The sequence below is a fragment of the Elgaria multicarinata genome, chromosome 8 (genome assembly GCF_023053635.1).
Source record: "Elgaria multicarinata webbii isolate HBS135686 ecotype San Diego chromosome 8, rElgMul1.1.pri, whole genome shotgun sequence".
Classification (NCBI taxonomy): Eukaryota; Metazoa; Chordata; class Lepidosauria; order Squamata; family Anguidae; genus Elgaria; species Elgaria multicarinata.
The window spans coordinates 8,194,936-8,211,470 of NC_086178.1; positions in this window are offsets into that span (position 1 = coordinate 8,194,936).

The following is a 16,535-nucleotide window of genomic DNA, read 5'->3' on the forward strand; positions in this document are numbered from 1 at the left end:
AATTCACAGCTACATATTCCTGGAACTGTGGGAGCCATGCAAAGTATCTGCCTCAGTGCTGGCTGTGTGGTGACTCCACTGAGCTTTACCATTTCATCCCCAGTTAGCTGCACAGAATCACCACCTGTGTCCCAAATCCTGACTAACCAAGCCAGAATCGCTTCGTTTCTGTTGGTACTGCTGCTGCAAAGCAATGAACTCCTGGCTGGTGTTGTCTTTCATAGTCTGCAACGTGTCTATCACAGGTGCATTTTGCCCTGGGACTGTCTTCTGGTGAGCTCTTTTCTCTAAAAGGGGTCTAGCCTGTGCCGCAGCTTCAGCTTCTTCTTCACTCTCACATATGGCAAGATCTTCCTCTTCTGACAGATCATCCCACGGATACCATCTGGCTGGACCCCAGCCGGGAGTTGTAATCAGGCTGCACATTTTTTAGCACCTAGGACACTTTTTCTTTGTCCTGCAAATCAGCCTGACTGCCAATTCTTCTGCTTTGTGCTCTCATACCTCGTTAGTAGCAAGGCTGCCCTGCAGAGTTTCTCTGGTTAGGACTCTGAAAAACTTGCTCTTTGCTTAATTTGTCTTGTAGCTGCTCTACTTTCACTTTCTACTCTAGTTCATTCCGCCCTACAGTCTTCAGTGCTGTCAGCAACAGCCAGGCTAAAGGGCCAGCACCCTGCTTCTTCTTAGCTGACAGCTTACTCAGCTGCAGTGACTCTATTGCAGTCAATAGGCTAGCAGGCATGCACTCCTGTTCTACCTCTGGCCAGGCTACAGGCCCACAGAGAATAGCCAGGTGTTGAGTGGCCAGACTCCACATCTCACTGTGTGGCTGCCCTGGGAGCCGGTTACTCCTCCTGGCTGCCCCTGCTCCCTCCTTCCCTCTGAATCTGAACATACTTGAATCACCTGGCTTATCCTGCTCCTCGCTGCGCCAGTCGTTCCAATCCTTCTAGCTTCAGAGGTGAGCTTTCAGGTTCTTTCAGGGTTGCCAAGGAGACAAAGTAGTCAGACTCACAGGTAAACAAGGCATTACTGTAGACTTGTGCTATGGATTCTTGTGATGAGGAGAACTGCTTTGTTATTAATAAACAAATGTAAACAAGGTATTACTTGGCATTTCTTTGGCACACATAAGCACATCTCTTTCACCCAGGTTCACTTACTAATTGGATGGATGGGCTGTTATGACATGGCCCCTCAATAGGGCAATACTGGAATATCAGCTCGTTAAGAGCCTCCAGATACAGTACCAGGCTACATAGATAAGACACCTGAGGTTCTCATGAGATCACTGTAATTGTGGTTTTGACCCATCTTTCCCATAACACAAAGGAACGTTGCTGACTGGTACGGAAGGAAATAACAGTTTGCTAGCTTATAAGCAGAAGCAGCCATTCACCCAGAAGCCTTTGCAGGCATGGTTTGCCAGCTTCCAGGCCATACACTGCATTGCTGTGTGTCTGCGCTGGTGCGAATCTCAAAGGAGATATTTAAAAATAATAATTCTGTGCTCCGTAGTCATTTGTCCAGTCCCACCCACTTCTCCCAATACACATTCAGCAATGCCGTCACAGGGCACCTGTCCTCCTGCAATGGCTCTCCTTTACTTGAGGGAAACTTCCTTGCTTGTGCCCCATGAGTGATGACTGTTGAAGCAGGAACCCTTGCAATTACCCCTTCTCTGTTGCAATAGGGATGTAGGTGCAGATTAAGCCCCAGATTCCTGAAAAAGGATGGAGAAAACATCAACCCTCTGGCATCTTGAAAGAGTTACTTTTGAACAATACTAAACTTCTTCATAACACTTCAGTTAGCTCACCTAATCACTTAACATGTGTAGTGATTAGGGCTTTCATATTGTTTCCTGGCAGGCATGAGCCTTGTGCCTAGTGGCACTGGTAAAATGTGGGACAAGTAAAATCTTGTGCAGTGCCTTAATAGAACATTGGATTGATGTTAAACAGGGTGACCATATGGAAAGGAGGACAGCGCTCCTGTATCTTTAACAGTTGCATAGAAAAGGGAATTTCAGCAGGTGTCATTTGTATATATGGAGAACCTGGTGAAATTCCCTCTTCATCACAACAGTTAAAGCTGCAGGAGCTATACTAGAGTGACCAGATTTAAAAGAGGGCAGGGCACCTGCAGCTTTAACTAGGGTGACCATATGGGAAGGAAGACAGTGCTCCTGTATCTTTAACAGTTGTGTAGAAAAGAGAATTTTAGCAGGCGTCCTTTGTATGCATGCAGCAGCTGGTGAAATTCCCTCTTCATCACAACAGTGAAAGCTGCAGGAGCCCTGCTGACTTGATCAGATACACCTATTCAGAATTCCAATCTTTCCATTCTGTCTCCCACCCGATTTTAGTGTTATTCATCTCAACAGTCAGTCAGCATTCTATGAACATGCATTCTTCATTGGTTTGTCCCCCACCTTCAACGTCCTCCCTGCCCCCAAGATTTTTCTAGTTCTGCAAGCCCTGTGGCTTGTACATCTCTTGTGTGCAGATGGTGCTGCTTTGGTTACATGATGATAACATAACCCCTAAAATATTGCTCTGTTTTTGCCTCCATAATATACACTGCAGAAGCTGCACTGGCTAAAGACATGGCTTTCTCCAAGGGAGAGGGCATCTCAGGTATAGATAGTTCCCCTAATGGCTTGAAGTGAGCAACACTAATTTGGGTCTCCAGCAGAGACATAGTGGAGATGGGGATTAAAATGGTGGCTGCCAGGCTCCACCAGTGAGAGGAGTGCCCAGCTTAGGTGGGTGTAGCTAGCATTTTACATTGGTGGCAAGATAGGTGTTGGCCTCCTGAAGGCCATCAACAATTGCTGGCAGAGCCAACACTTGACCTTGAAGTTTTCCTACATCAACGCCTAGCAAAATACCTGCAAGATTTCATCCTGAGAATATCTGGCAGATCTTGGTGTCATCAGATCTGTCAGAGTTAGAAAGGATGTGGGCCATACTCAAATATAAAAACCATGTTGTTAGTTCTGTCTATCAGTGACTCAGTGCTAAACCAGCAGCAGTCACAGCCCAGATGTGTTTAGAGGATGTTACATTTCCACCTCCTGAACTGCATGAGGGACGGTTGTCCAGAGGGTGAGTGCTGTTACAATAATCCTGTGTGGTAGGTTAGGCCGAGAGTCAGCACTTGCCTAAAGTTGCCTAGTGAGATTCATGACTGAGTGGGGACTGGAACCCAGACTGCACAAGTCCCAGTCCAATATTCCAATTACTACACTGCACTTGCACATGCATCCCTAGTTCTGTAAAACAGAAAAAAAAGTTTTCTATTAAAATTAACCATCGCTCTGAGAAACTATAGCTGTAAATTAGAAGTAAATTAGCTAAAGCAACCACGAACATGTTTTAAAAAGAAAAAAGCAATGCCAACCTGAGCAACCACAACAGTTTTTACAAACAAACATTGTCAAGCAACTTACAACTGATTTTTAAACATAGCCTAAAAGCAAAGCAAAAACTCCACAGAGGCTTTTCTACACAAGGAATTTACTGTGTGCATGTCACTCCCTACTCACAGTTGTAAACAGATTCTTTAGATAACATTGTGCCCTCTAATTTTGCTTCTGTTTCTTTTAGAGCAGGGGAATTTTTTTTAGAACAGGGAAAATTTAACTGTGAAAGGAAGTATAATTTCGTTTTGTGTGTTTGTGCTGTACAACAGTGCCACCTAGAAGTTATGAAGCCAAAAAGCAGGAAATGAAATGCTCCTCGTATTGTGCTCAGATTTCAATTTTGCAATGAAACCAAAAGTAACAGATTAACAGATTTGTATACAAAATCCCTAAAATAGACTAAGAGCTCCATGATACCAGCATTACAGTCTGCTGCAGTAGTGCATTGCATGCAAAGGACTCAGATGATGTCGACCATGTCCTGCTGTTATTGCATTTCTCCCCCCCCCCCTTAGCAATGTTTTTTGGCACACAGAAAGTCCGGTTCTTCCCGTAATGTGGAAGCACACTGCTCGAACTTCAATGTGTATTTTCATTCATCATTTTCAATCCGATGTTCTGTGGGCGGTATTGCTGATGAAAGAGAAGGTGTTTTAAAATTCCAGTTCAAATCCTTTCCTCCTCCTGCTTCCTGACTGCTGGGTTGAATGAAAGAAGAGTCTATTGTATTTTCATTCCTTCACCTTTGCTTCATGACTTGCTTTGCAGGGGGAAGCAAGAGGGGGATGCATTGGTAACATCGTAGAGGGAGGGAGGGTGTTCCTCACCTTCATTCCTTAGGAGGTTGGGAGAGGCTATCTGGCATGCTCTCTGGGCTGGTTTCCCCATCAAGATGTTAAGCTGGACTGGGCTGGCTGCGTAGCTTCTCTCCCCTCCCGTTTCCATCTCTCCTTTTCAATAAAAGGCAGTTGTAAGTCCAGTATTCAAGGCAGTAAGCCTGTGTGAACCAGTTGCTGGGGAACATGGGTGGGAGGGTGCTGTTGCACCATGTCCTGCTTGTTCATCCCTGGCCAGTGGCTGGTTGGCCACTGTGTGAACAGAGTGCTGGACAAGATGGACCCTTGGTCTGATCCAGCATGGCACTTCTGATGTTCTAAGGGTGGGACTCCTGGGCCTGAGGCTTAATCTTTCCTAAAGTATGGTAACAGGGTCAGCTCAGTAGTGGTAGGCTGAGACTGATAAGTGTATGATGGATCTCTCTGCCTGGCTCTGTTGGCTCAGAGCAACCTTTCCTGGGACTTTGTTTTAGGAGATTGGCCATGTCCTTTTGAGGTGCAAGCGTATGCAGCATCTAGTGAAGCTCATATTGGCACACCCTATTCACCACCCCCTCTCCAAGTCTTTGCCTTAAGGAATGTTTCAGAAAAAAGAGCCTAAAGCTTTCTAACCATTGTTCAGCTTTAAGTGTGTTTTGGAAACTCTGTAACCATTAAGCTTGTCTACCGTGTGATTTCCTCAACAAAAGAAGTCTCACTGATGTGAGTGTCTCCTGTCAGCTTGGCAGCACATGTGAATGCCACAGGGAACAAGCATAAACAAGCCATCCCTTCCTGCCTGCCTTCCCTCAGCTCAGTTTTGAGTTCAAAATTGACACAGTGATGGCTCTTTAGAAGGGCTTTCAGCATGCCAAATTTGAATCCAATTGGATTATCCCTTGATTTTAAGGGATTTTTTTAAAATGGAAATTAAATAAATGCTTACATCTGCGTAAGTTTTAAAGAGAAAGACATCCAAATTGGTACAGTGATAGCTCTTAAATTTGAATTAGATTGGGTCATCCCTTGATTTTTTTATGATTTTAAAATTCCCCCTTTAAATTCTTTTCCTCATAATCTACCAGTGCGAAGGATCGTAGGATCGATCTTCCATTGCTCTGATCATGTGAAGTTGTGCATCTTCAAGTTTATAAACTGCAGATCTGCTGGTTCCCTACTCCAAAGTAAATCCCATTGATTTCAACTGCTAACATCACATGCTGGCTTACCTTTGAGTAAACCCCATTGAACAGAGAGTCTTACTTCTGAGAAAACATGTATAGAACTGATTTTTAAAAGTGTGGTCACTCAGAAGCTTTCTTTTTTAAGTCTTAAAACAGTAGGGTGACCATATGAAAAGGAAGACAGGGCTCCTGAATCTTTGACAGTTGCATAGAAAAGGGAATTTCAGCAGGTGTCATTTGTATATATGGAGAACCTGGTGAAATTTCCTCTTCATCACAACAGTTAAAGGTGCAGGAGCTATACTAGAGTGACCAGATTTAAAAGAGGGCAAGGCACCTGTTGTGATGAAGAGGAAATTTCACCAGGTTACCCATATATACAAATGACACCTGCTGAAATTTCCTTACCAATATAACTGTTAAGGATACAGGAGCCCTGTCCTCCTTTTCATATGGTCACCCTATAAAACAGCAAACTGGAAAGAAGTGCTCTGGGAACACTCCATCCTCCACTGGCAGTTGATTGTGGTTGTAGTTGATTAATGAGTTAATATATGGGGAAATGTTTCATGTGGGTTATAAGCAGTCACTCTGGAGCAAAAAGTATTGCTTCATTTGGAAATATTTCGTACCAGCTGTAAGAGACACCCACCCTGTCCTGGGAGATATACCGCTGCTTGGGATTTCAGAAATAGTTTTATTAAAAGCTATGTATGCAATGTGCCTAACCCCCCAGGCAGAAACAGTTAGTCAAGCCTTGCGAATATACATTGCCAATACTTAGGGGACAAAGAGTTCTTTTCCCAAACTGTTCAGTAACAAGAGAAGCTACTCCCAATGAAAAAGTACTGCAAGACCCGGCTGTCGGTAAGGATGAATGGAGGTGGAGTTGTCCAACTTCCACCTTCCAACAACGAATAAACTGTAAGGAGGAGGTGCAAAGGAGATCAATGAGTGGAGGCGATGGCAAAAACATTTTGAGAGTAAACCTCAGCGTGCAGTACAGGAAAAGTGTAAAGACGCTTGGAACATACAAGTGTAAGTCTGCGAGCTTTCATATGCTACGGAAATGAGGGCGGATAATTAGAATGTTAACCAGGGCAAACGTGCAGGCAAAACTTCTCTCCTTTCATGTGCACAGTTCAGAGCTAGAGATACAGATCTGATGCTGAGAGAGATACAACCACCAGGGACTGAGTGCTCATTGTGTGGGCAGTCCTTCGGTGGGTCTGGTTGGCAAAGAGACAAGAACAAATTAGACACACAGCCACAGCTGGGATAATAAATTGGCCACAACTTTATGGACTCACTTGAATAGGGTTGGCAGTGAAATAGGGCATGGATCCTAAAATGAACCCGCCCACCTACTGACTGATTCCATTCCTAGCCCGCGTGTCAAGGACACTGGTGGTGGATGGCATGAATGGCTAATGGGAACCCCTTTACATCACCTTGGATGTGGACAGCTCTCAGCCCCCATACTGGCCTGGTCTTGTTGCCATGTCCCCAAGATCCCTTACAGGAATCCTCACCATGGGGGATCAGGAAGCCCATTCCCATTGTCCCTCACCAATGGATCCAGCCCAATGCCTATCATGCCTATGAAAATTGTGACAAATGTTACCAAATGAAGCATCCACAATTGTTTTTTTTACTGATAGTCCAGATCAACTGCAGCTGTGCAATTGCTCTTTACCAGCCTTTCTCCCTTTGCTGCACCTCACAATTCACTGCTCCCCTTTAAAGAAGGGAACTCAGCCTGTGGCCTTACTGCATCCTCCAAAGTAGGGGTGTGATCCGCTCCGATTAGAAGCGTAGAAGCAGTAGCGGATTGGCCTGCTCCACCTTACCCAGAGGCAGAGTAGGAGCGGACCGCGGACCCCTAGAAGCAAGGCGAAGAGAAGCGGCCATTTTTCGGAGCTCCGAATTCAGGCGGAGCGCTCCGGTCGCCATCTTGAAAACATTTCGCCATAGGATTGCATTGCGGCAAATAATCGCGCATAACTACGTTCTTTTTGAAGCTATCGTTCTGGAAATTCTTGTGCTCAGAGAGTCGTGGATGGGGGTCATTTTGAGACCACTCTCACCTCTCTGCGTCGTGTGGGTCGCGTGCTATATTTTTTTGAAAATCGGGTCAACCGCGCGGCTCAAACGGCGTTTTCGGCTTTTCGCCCATAGGATTGCATTGCGGAAAAGAATCGGGGATAACTGGGGGGGGGGTTAAGCTATCGTTCTGAAAATTCTTGTGCACAGAGAGTCGTGGATGGGGGTCATTTTGAGACTACTCTCAACTTTCTGCATCCTGTGGTTCACGTGCAATATTTTTTAAAAAATCGGGGTTTGGGTTTTTTGTGTTTTTTTTGGAAGCGATGACAGGCACATTCAACTCCCAATCCTGATGAGAATTGATCTCCTCAGAAAGCATCATCCTCCAATCCCAGTGTTGGAGGGGGGACTAAGGCAGACCCACCCTGAGAACTTTCTGTTTTGTGTCTCTTTGTGGGTTGGCGTTCGTGGAGGGAACACTTAGTTAGTTAGTGCTCCTGCTTTGGACTTTGGAGATAGATTAGGATAGATTTAGTTTGGCGTGTGTGTGTGTGTTTGTTTGCTTCTTTCTGACTTATAGCTTAGTTTGCCCTGTGTTTTTCCCTTACTTTGATTTAATATAAACTTTATTTTTAAATTTTGGAGTGTGTGTTTGGTGGGTTGGATTGGTTGCCCCCGCCCCGACTGTTCTGCTTTTGTGAAAGCTTTCTTTTGAAAGCATACACACACTTCTTGTCCCATTTCCCTACATTTATTAGTAATATTCTTAAACATATTTTATTATATTCTTTTACATAGTCTTAGTAGTATTCTCATACATATTATTATTAGTATTAATATTTTATTCTTCTTATACATATTAGTAGTAGTGTTTGGTTGGTTCTTTCCCCCCCTCCCCTCTCTTAAATCCTGATTGTGTGTCCTTCTATCTTCTATATACCAAAAAATACCAAAAAATACCAAAAAAAAAATTATTCTCTTTTTCTTGTCTGTGTAACTTGGACTGAGTGTGCTGCTTTTGTGAAGTGCAACAGGCAGCCACAGATTGAGCATTTTGGGGAAAGCATACACACACTTCTTGTCCCATTTCCCTACATTTATTAGTAATATTCTTAAACATATTATTATATTCTTTTAGATATACTTAGTAGTATATATATTAGTATATTCTCATACATATTATTAGTAGGCATGTGCTCCGCTCTGATTAGAAGCGTAGAAGCAGGAGCGAATTGGCCTGCTCCACCTTGCCCAGAGGTGGAGTAGAAGCGGACTGCGGACCCCTAGAAGCAAGGCGAAGAGAAGCGGCCATTTTCGGAGCGCTCCGGTTTCCGCGGTCTGATCCGATCGCCATCTTGAAACATTTCGCCCATAGGATTGCATTGCGGAAAAGAAAGGGGGATAACTGTGTTGTTTTTGAAGCTATCTCTCTGAAAATTCTTGTGCTTGGAGAGTCGTGGATGGGGGTCATTTTGAGCCTACTCTCAGCATGCTGCGGTTCGCGCGCTAGAATTTTTAAAAAAACGGCGGGAAAAATACCTTTTCCGAAGGGCTGAGGGGCAGAGTCAACTCCTGGTCATGATCACATGATCCTAAAGTTGGAGGAGGGGATAGGCAAAACGGGTAACTTGGGATTCTGGGAAACTTCTCTTTCTACTCTGAACGGAGTTTTCCCAGTGTTTTTTTAAAACAGTAGCTCTACCAAATGCACTAACACAACCTGAAATCATACTAACAGATAGGAAACACACAGCAGTGCTACCCACCCTAACTTTGGGGAACAACTGAAAAGATGTGGTGCAAGGGGATGAGCTCCCCTAGGGCATCCCATGTGGATGTGCCCCCACTCTCACCTGTACTTGGAGGGCCATCAGAGCCCTCCAAAGAGAGTAACCCGGTGGAGCAATGCCTATCATGAGTTGAAGTGAGAGTTCTACTCCTCAGAGCTCTCATGGTGGAGCAATGGCTTTCATGAGTTGAACTGACAGCGTTGCTTCTTAAAAGACTGGTCATTAGGACCAGTCAAATTGGCAGCTGCTTCCCCCTCCCCTGGGCACGTCCCCCTATTGCTGGTAAAAGATAGATATAGCCTTTTTAAAAAAGTTCTTCTTGTTGTTTATTCAGCAACACTGCTGCTTTTAATTCCACCCCTCCTTTGTTTATTTATTTATTTATTCCATTTTATATGCATTACTGGCTTATCCTTGGCTCACTTCCTTATGCCCCCAGAAATGTCTGCTGCCTGCCTGCCTTCCCTCTCTCCTCCCCTGCCTGCCTTGCAGGGATGTTGTGTGTGTCTGGCTTTGACTCAGGGGAGAAGTCCTTCCTGCGCTCACTTGGAGTTTTGGAAGTTCCAAATCCATTTTTCAAGTGTGGAAGAAGATTCATAGGTTTATCTCTACTCCCCAATTCATGGCATGTTGGGATTTCCTTTGAAATGGCCCCATTGAGATGTCTGCAGGTTTAAGCCCCGCCAAAAATCAGGGGATGATGGAACTGCCTTGAGTCTGGGCGTGCGTGTGTATCCCTGGATAAGCTATCATGGTGGTGAGTTTGAGGTTTCTAACGTTCAAATTGACGGAGCTATCGAAAGGGGTGTGAATGGGGTGTTGGATTTTCATAAATTCCCCAAAAATCAGGGGATGATGGGACTGCCTTGAGTCTTGGCGTGCGTGTGCATCCCTGGATAAGCTATCATGGTGGCGAGTTTGAGATTTCTAACGTGCAAATTGACGGAGCTATCAAAAGGGGTGTGCATGGGGTGCACGATTTTCATAAATTCCCCAAAATTCAGGGGATGATGGGATTGCCTTGAGTCTTGGCGTGTGTGTGTATACCTCCATGAGGTGTCATGGTGCCAAACATGAGGTTTCTAACTTTCACAGAAAAAAAGTTGTATACTTTTTTAGTTTAATGCAAGCCTATGGGGGGGGGAAACGGAGCTCCAATCCGGATCCGGAGCTACACAGCGGAGCGGAGCGGGCATGGGTGGAGCGGGGGCGGAGCGAAGTGGCCCGATCCGCAAATCGTGGATCTGGAAGAGAAGCGGAGCGGGGGGTCCGTGCACACCCCTAATTATTAGTAGTATAATATTTTATTCTTCTTATACAGCATACACACTTCTTGTCCCATTTCCCTACATTTAAACATATTATATTCTTCTTATACATATTCTTAGTAGTACCTTATACATATTATTAGTAGTATTAATATTTTATTAGTCATCATGAAAAGAGGGAGCAGGCGTGCTGAAAGCAGCAAGGCTCAGGCTGGTACCAGTAAGCAGGCTGCCTCTCCTCCTGTTAAAATCAAACGGGCAACTCCTTGGCTGACTGCTCCAAAACAGAAGCAGGACAAGCAGCAGGCAGAGCCACTCTCTTCTGCAACTTGTGCCCGGCGTTCTCTTTTTGAGGGTGGGAATGGGAAAAGTGCCCGTTTGCAAGAGGCACGTGGCAGCAGTGCCATTAGAGGAGGAGGAGTATCCCCAACTCCTTCATTCTCCTTTGAGCCCACGAGCCCGATGATGGACCTAGACGAGGTCCTCAGCACAGTGGAGGGGGGGAGGAGGAGGAGGCGGTGGGCCTCCAGGATGTGGGGGCTGAGGAGGAGCAACAGCAGGCCGAGGCTCTCTCCCCAGTCTCATCCCACACCCCTGTTTCTGTGGCAACACCAGAGAGCTCAGGCGGGCAATTGGTGGTGTCACCACGGAAACGAAAGACAAGCATCGTGTGGGACCACTTTGAGTTGGGAGCGGATCCCCGCTTTGCTGTCTGTCGCCACTGCAAACTCAGCCTAAGCAGGGGTTCATTGACAGGGCATTATGGAACCAGCAGCATGAAGATGCATCTTCACAGGCAGCACCAGTCGGTCTTGATGGGGAAAGAGGCGGGCAAGGCGACTGGTTCCAGGGGAAAGCCGAAGGCGGCTGCTGCTGCTGCTGCTGCTGCTGGCACTTCCAGTCTCAGCTCTCCATCTCCCATCCCCACAAGGGTTAGGCAGGCAACCCTGCCGGAAATGGGGTGGGGGAAGTATGGAACCACAGGATGGCGTTTTCCAACGCCCTCCCAGATCACCACGTCAATCGGTGAGATGGTGGCGTTGGACGACCAGCCATTCAGCCTCGTCGACAACGCAGGCTTCAAGAGGCTGATGGCGCTTGTGGTGCCATACTATAAGCTGCCGTGTCGCACCACCCTGAGCAGGCGGGTGGTGCCTTCCCTGTACCGTTCCTGCAGGGAGTTAGTGCTGGGTCGTCTGTGCCAGGCAGAGGCACGGATGGTGCACTTCACCTCGGACATTTGGTCCAGCGAGGGCGGAGTGCACGCTTACCTGTCCCTGACGGCACACTGGTGGGCAGCCGTGGGGCAGGAAGGATCCAGCACTACAGGGACTGGCAAGGAGGGCTACTGCTGGGCCCTCCTCCACACGCAAGTGATGGACCAGTCCCACACGGCAGCGGAGATTACGGAGGCCATGAACCGCATGGTGGATGGGTGGCTAGCTGGGCAGAAGGTCACCCGCGGTTACATGGTCACGGACGGGGGAGCCAACATGGTGAAGGCGGTGCGCGACGGCGGATTCGAGGGCGTCCGCTGCATCGCGCACGTCTTGAACCTGGTGGTGAGGGATGGCCTTGGGATGGGCAGCAGCAAGCCCAACCTCGGTCCCCTGTCCGGGATCCGTAACCTCCTGGAGAGCTGCAGAAAGGTGGCAGGCCATTTCCACCACAGCGTCAAGGGCAGTCGCTTGCTGCGGGAGAAGCAGGAGGAGTTGAATCTCCCGCAGCACAGGCTAGTGCAGGATGTGGTGACACGCTGGAACTCCACCTACCTGATGCTGGAGCGGATGGTGGAGCAACAGCGTGCCATCCACGACTTGTTCAGGGTCAGGGACATGGGCGTCCACCACATGGGCAAGCAGCAGTGGGACGCCATGTCCCAGCTGGTGGCGGTCCTCAAGCCGTTCCTGAACGCCACCGAGACCCTGAGCAAAAGCTCTGCCCTCCTCAGCCAGGTGATCCCTGTATGCAGGCATCTCCAGAAACAGATGGGCGACTTTCTGGAGTACAGGGATCCCGTCACCGGCAGGCGCTTCGAGCCCGAGGTCCGCGAAGCGGTGACTAGGCTGAGGGACGGCCTGACGCGGAGGCTGGAGCCCATTCAAACCGACAGGGTCCACATGTTGGCAGCCATGTGCGACCCTCGTGTGAAGGATGGGCTTTGTGGGCCAAATAGCAGGCAGCACTGGGTGGAAACGCTGGTGGGCGAAGTGCGGGCGGCATGGGCCAAGAGGGTGGGGCAGAGTGAGGCAGAGGAGCAGGCCACCCCTCTCCGCAGCAGCAGCAGCAGCAGCAGCAGCAGCCTCACCTGCATCCCTCCCAGCAGCAGCACAGGCGAGGGGTATTGGGAAGAGGCTCTGCACGCCGTGGTTGGGCAGAGACCCTCCCCAGCCACCGGCCAGGATGACGCTGCAACCACCGTGCAGCGTTACCTTGTCAGAGCCCATGGAGGACTGCTCCATGGACCCCCTGGCCTACTGGTCATCCCGTTTTCAGATTTGGCCGGACCTGGCGCGGGTGGCCATGGATCGACTCAGCTGCCCACCCACCAGTGTTCCAAGCGAGAGGGTGTTCTCTATGGCGGGCGACATAGTGACCCCTCACCGCTCTCGCTTGGAGCCGGACTTGGTGGAGCAGCTGGTCTTTCTGAAGGGCAATCTCCCCCTGCTGGGATACCCCACCCTCAAGCCCTCGTGGGAGTGACAGGCAGGCTCCCCTCCCTTTAATTCCACCCCTCCTTTGGTTGGCAGGCACACTACAGTTCAGGCAGGCTGGTTTTTTCTTTTTATTATTATTTTTATTATATTTTTCTTCTTCTTCTTCTTCTTCTTCTTCTTCTTCTTCTTCTTCTTCTTATTATTATTATTTAGTGGCTGTGTTACAGTTCACAACATCAACTCTGAATCATTACATTCGTCTCTGTAGGCACTAGGCAGAGTTTGTCACCGTGCGTGTGTGTGACTGACTGTGAGGGCAAAGCACCGCACTTGAGTTCATTTCATTTCTGTGGCGTCCGGTACAGCTTAGTCAACTCATCCGGATAGTTTTCCACCCAGTTCCAAAAGACTCCATGATTGACTGCACGTGTTTAGGTGAGGTGCAAGCAGGGGGCAAGGCAATGCCTGGCACCACCACCACTAGCCAGGCTGCCTCTCTCCAGCAGTCCACGGGTCGCCCTTTGGAGTGCCCTTGGCTGGGAGTGGAAGACGTACTCCCTGATCCAGAAGTATGGCTTTGAGAAGCAAGCTGTCACTTGAACTCATGAGCCTCTGTGCAAAAGCTGTCCTTGTGTGTGTGGTTGTGAGTGTTACTGCAGCTGCCTGTCTCGCTGCGAAAATGAAACAGGCGAGTCCTCGCCTTTGCGAAGCAACCTTTCACTTGAACTCATGGAAGTCATTGACTTCAGCACAGCCACTACGTAGAGGCTGTGGTCCTCCAGGATGTGGGTGACTCGATCAGTGTGCTGATTTTGAGAAGCAACCTTTCACTGAAACTCATTCACTTCCCCAATTGAGGGTGAGGGAGGTTAAACTCCAGCAGTCCACGGGTCGCCCTTTGGAAAGCTCAGGGATCAAGTGGACTACTCGACCAGTCTGCTGATTTTGAGAGGCAACTTTTCATTTCAACTCATGGACTTCCCCAATTGAGGGAGGTACTCCAGCAGTCCACCGATCTCCCGTAGCACAGCCACTTAGTGCGTACGGACAGTTGAAGTTTCCTGAGAAGTGAGCTCTCACTTCGACTCATGACAGCCATTGACTTCACCACAGCCACTACTGTGGATGCTGTGGTCCTCCAGGATGTGGGTGAGGATTAGTCGCAGAAGCTGGTCCAGCTTCTCTCCCCGGTCTCGTCCCACCCCTCTTCCGCTGTAACGCCCTCTTTGAGAAGCAAGCTGTCACTGAAACTCATGAAAGCCATAGACTTCCGAAGCAACCTTTCACTTCAACTCATTGACTTCCCCTTTGAGAAAAACCTAAGCTCCAGTAATGCACCGTTTGTCCGTGGGACAGCTCTCTTTCGAGAAGCTGCACTGCATATGCAGCAGTGCCATGGCTTTGAGAAGCCGAGACCCATCCCAGCCACCGGGAAACGGAGGAAAACTCCAGCAGTCCACGGGTCGCCCTTTAGATAGCTCGGGGATCAAATGGAGTACTTGATCTGTGTGCTGATTTTGAGAAGCTACCTTTCACTTCAACTCATGGACTTCCCCTATGTGCGGGAGGTACTCCAGCAGTTCACCGATCGCCCGTAGCACAGCCACTAGCAAAGCCACTACAGTGGATGCTCTCTTCTCTCTCTCTCCTCAGTCTCATCTAACCCCTCTTCCTCTTCCCCTTCTGCTGTAACCCCTCTTTGAGAAGCAAGCTTTCACTTAAACTCATCATTCACTTCCCCAATTGAGGGAGGTAAAGGCCAGCAGTCCAAGGGTCGCCCTTTGGAGGGCTCAGCAGCAACGTTAATCCTCCAAGCATGCACACAAATCTTCCATACTCAAAGTAACTGCTTCAATAACTAGTAGCTCCTTTTTGCCCGCCTGCCCGCCTGACTGCCCGCCTGCCCGGGAGCCGTCCTTGTGAGGTAGCTGGATCTGCTGGGACTCACTCCCCCAGAGATCTATGGCATACCTGTGCAAGGTACCAGCTCCTTTGGGCCGGCCGGCCTGCCTGCCTGCCTGCCTGCCTGCCCATGCCCGCCTGCCCGGGAGCCGTCCTTGTGAGGTAGCTGGATCTGCTGGGACTCACTCCCCCAGAGATCTATGGCATACCTGTGCAAGTTACCAGCTCCTTTGGGCCTGCCTGCATGCCTGCCTGCCTGCCTGCCCATGCCCGCCTGCCCAGGAGCCGTCCTTGTGAGGTAGCTGGATCTGCTGGGACTCAGTCCCCCAGAGATCTATGGCATACCTGTGCAAGTTACCAGCTCCTTTGGGCCTGCCTGCCTGCCTGCCCATGCCCGCCTGCCTGGGAGCCGTCCTTGTGAGGTAGCTGGATCTGCTGGGACTCAGTCCCCCAGAGATCTATGGCATACCTGTGCAAGGTACCAGCTCCTTTGGGCCTGCCTGCCTGCCTGCCTGCCCATGCCCGCCTGCCTGGGAGCCGTCCTTGTGAGATAGCTGGATCTGCTGGGACTCAGTCCCCCAGAGATCTATGGCATACCTGTGCAAGGTACCAGCTCCTTTGGGCCTGCCTGCCTGCCTGCCTGCCTGCCCATGCCCGCCTGCCCGGGACGTCCTTGTGAGGTAGCTGGATCTGCTGGGACTCACTCCCCCAGAGATCTATGGCATACCTGTGCAAGGTACCAGCTCCTTTGGGCCCACCGGCCCTAGCCTGCCTCCCTGCCTGCCTGCCTGCCTGCCCATGCCCGCCTGCCCGTCACTCCCCAATTGAGGGAGGTTAACTCCAGCAGTCCATGGGTCGCCCTTTGGAGAGCTCAGGGATCAGATGCACTATTCGTGATCCAGTCTGGTGATTTTTTGAGAAGCAAGCTGTCACTTCAACTCATGGACTTCCCCAATTGCGGCTGGTACTCCAGCAGTCCACCGAACTCCCATAGCACAGCCGCTTAGTGCATAGGGACAGTTTAAGTTTCCTGAGAAGTGAGCTCTCACTTCGACTCATGACAGCCATTGACTTCACCACAGCCACTTCGTGTTGGATGCTGTGTTCCTCCAGGATGTGGGTGAGGAGGATTAGTCGCAGCAGCTGGTCGAGCTTCTCTCCCCAGTCTCATATGGAGCAATTAAAGGTATCTGAGAAGTGAGCTCTCACTTCAACTTCAAGTTCAGACACTTGAGCACAGCCCCTACGGTCGAGGCGCAGCTGGCTGTGCCTCTCTCCCCAACCACTGACTGCATAGGGACAGTTTAAGTTTCCTCCTGAGAAGTGAGCTTTCACTTCGACTCATGACAGCCATTGACTTCACCACAGCCACTTCTTGTTTTGTAGTGCGCCGAGTTGAGCACATCCACTCCGGTGGATGCTCTGGTCCCCCAGGATGTGGGTGAG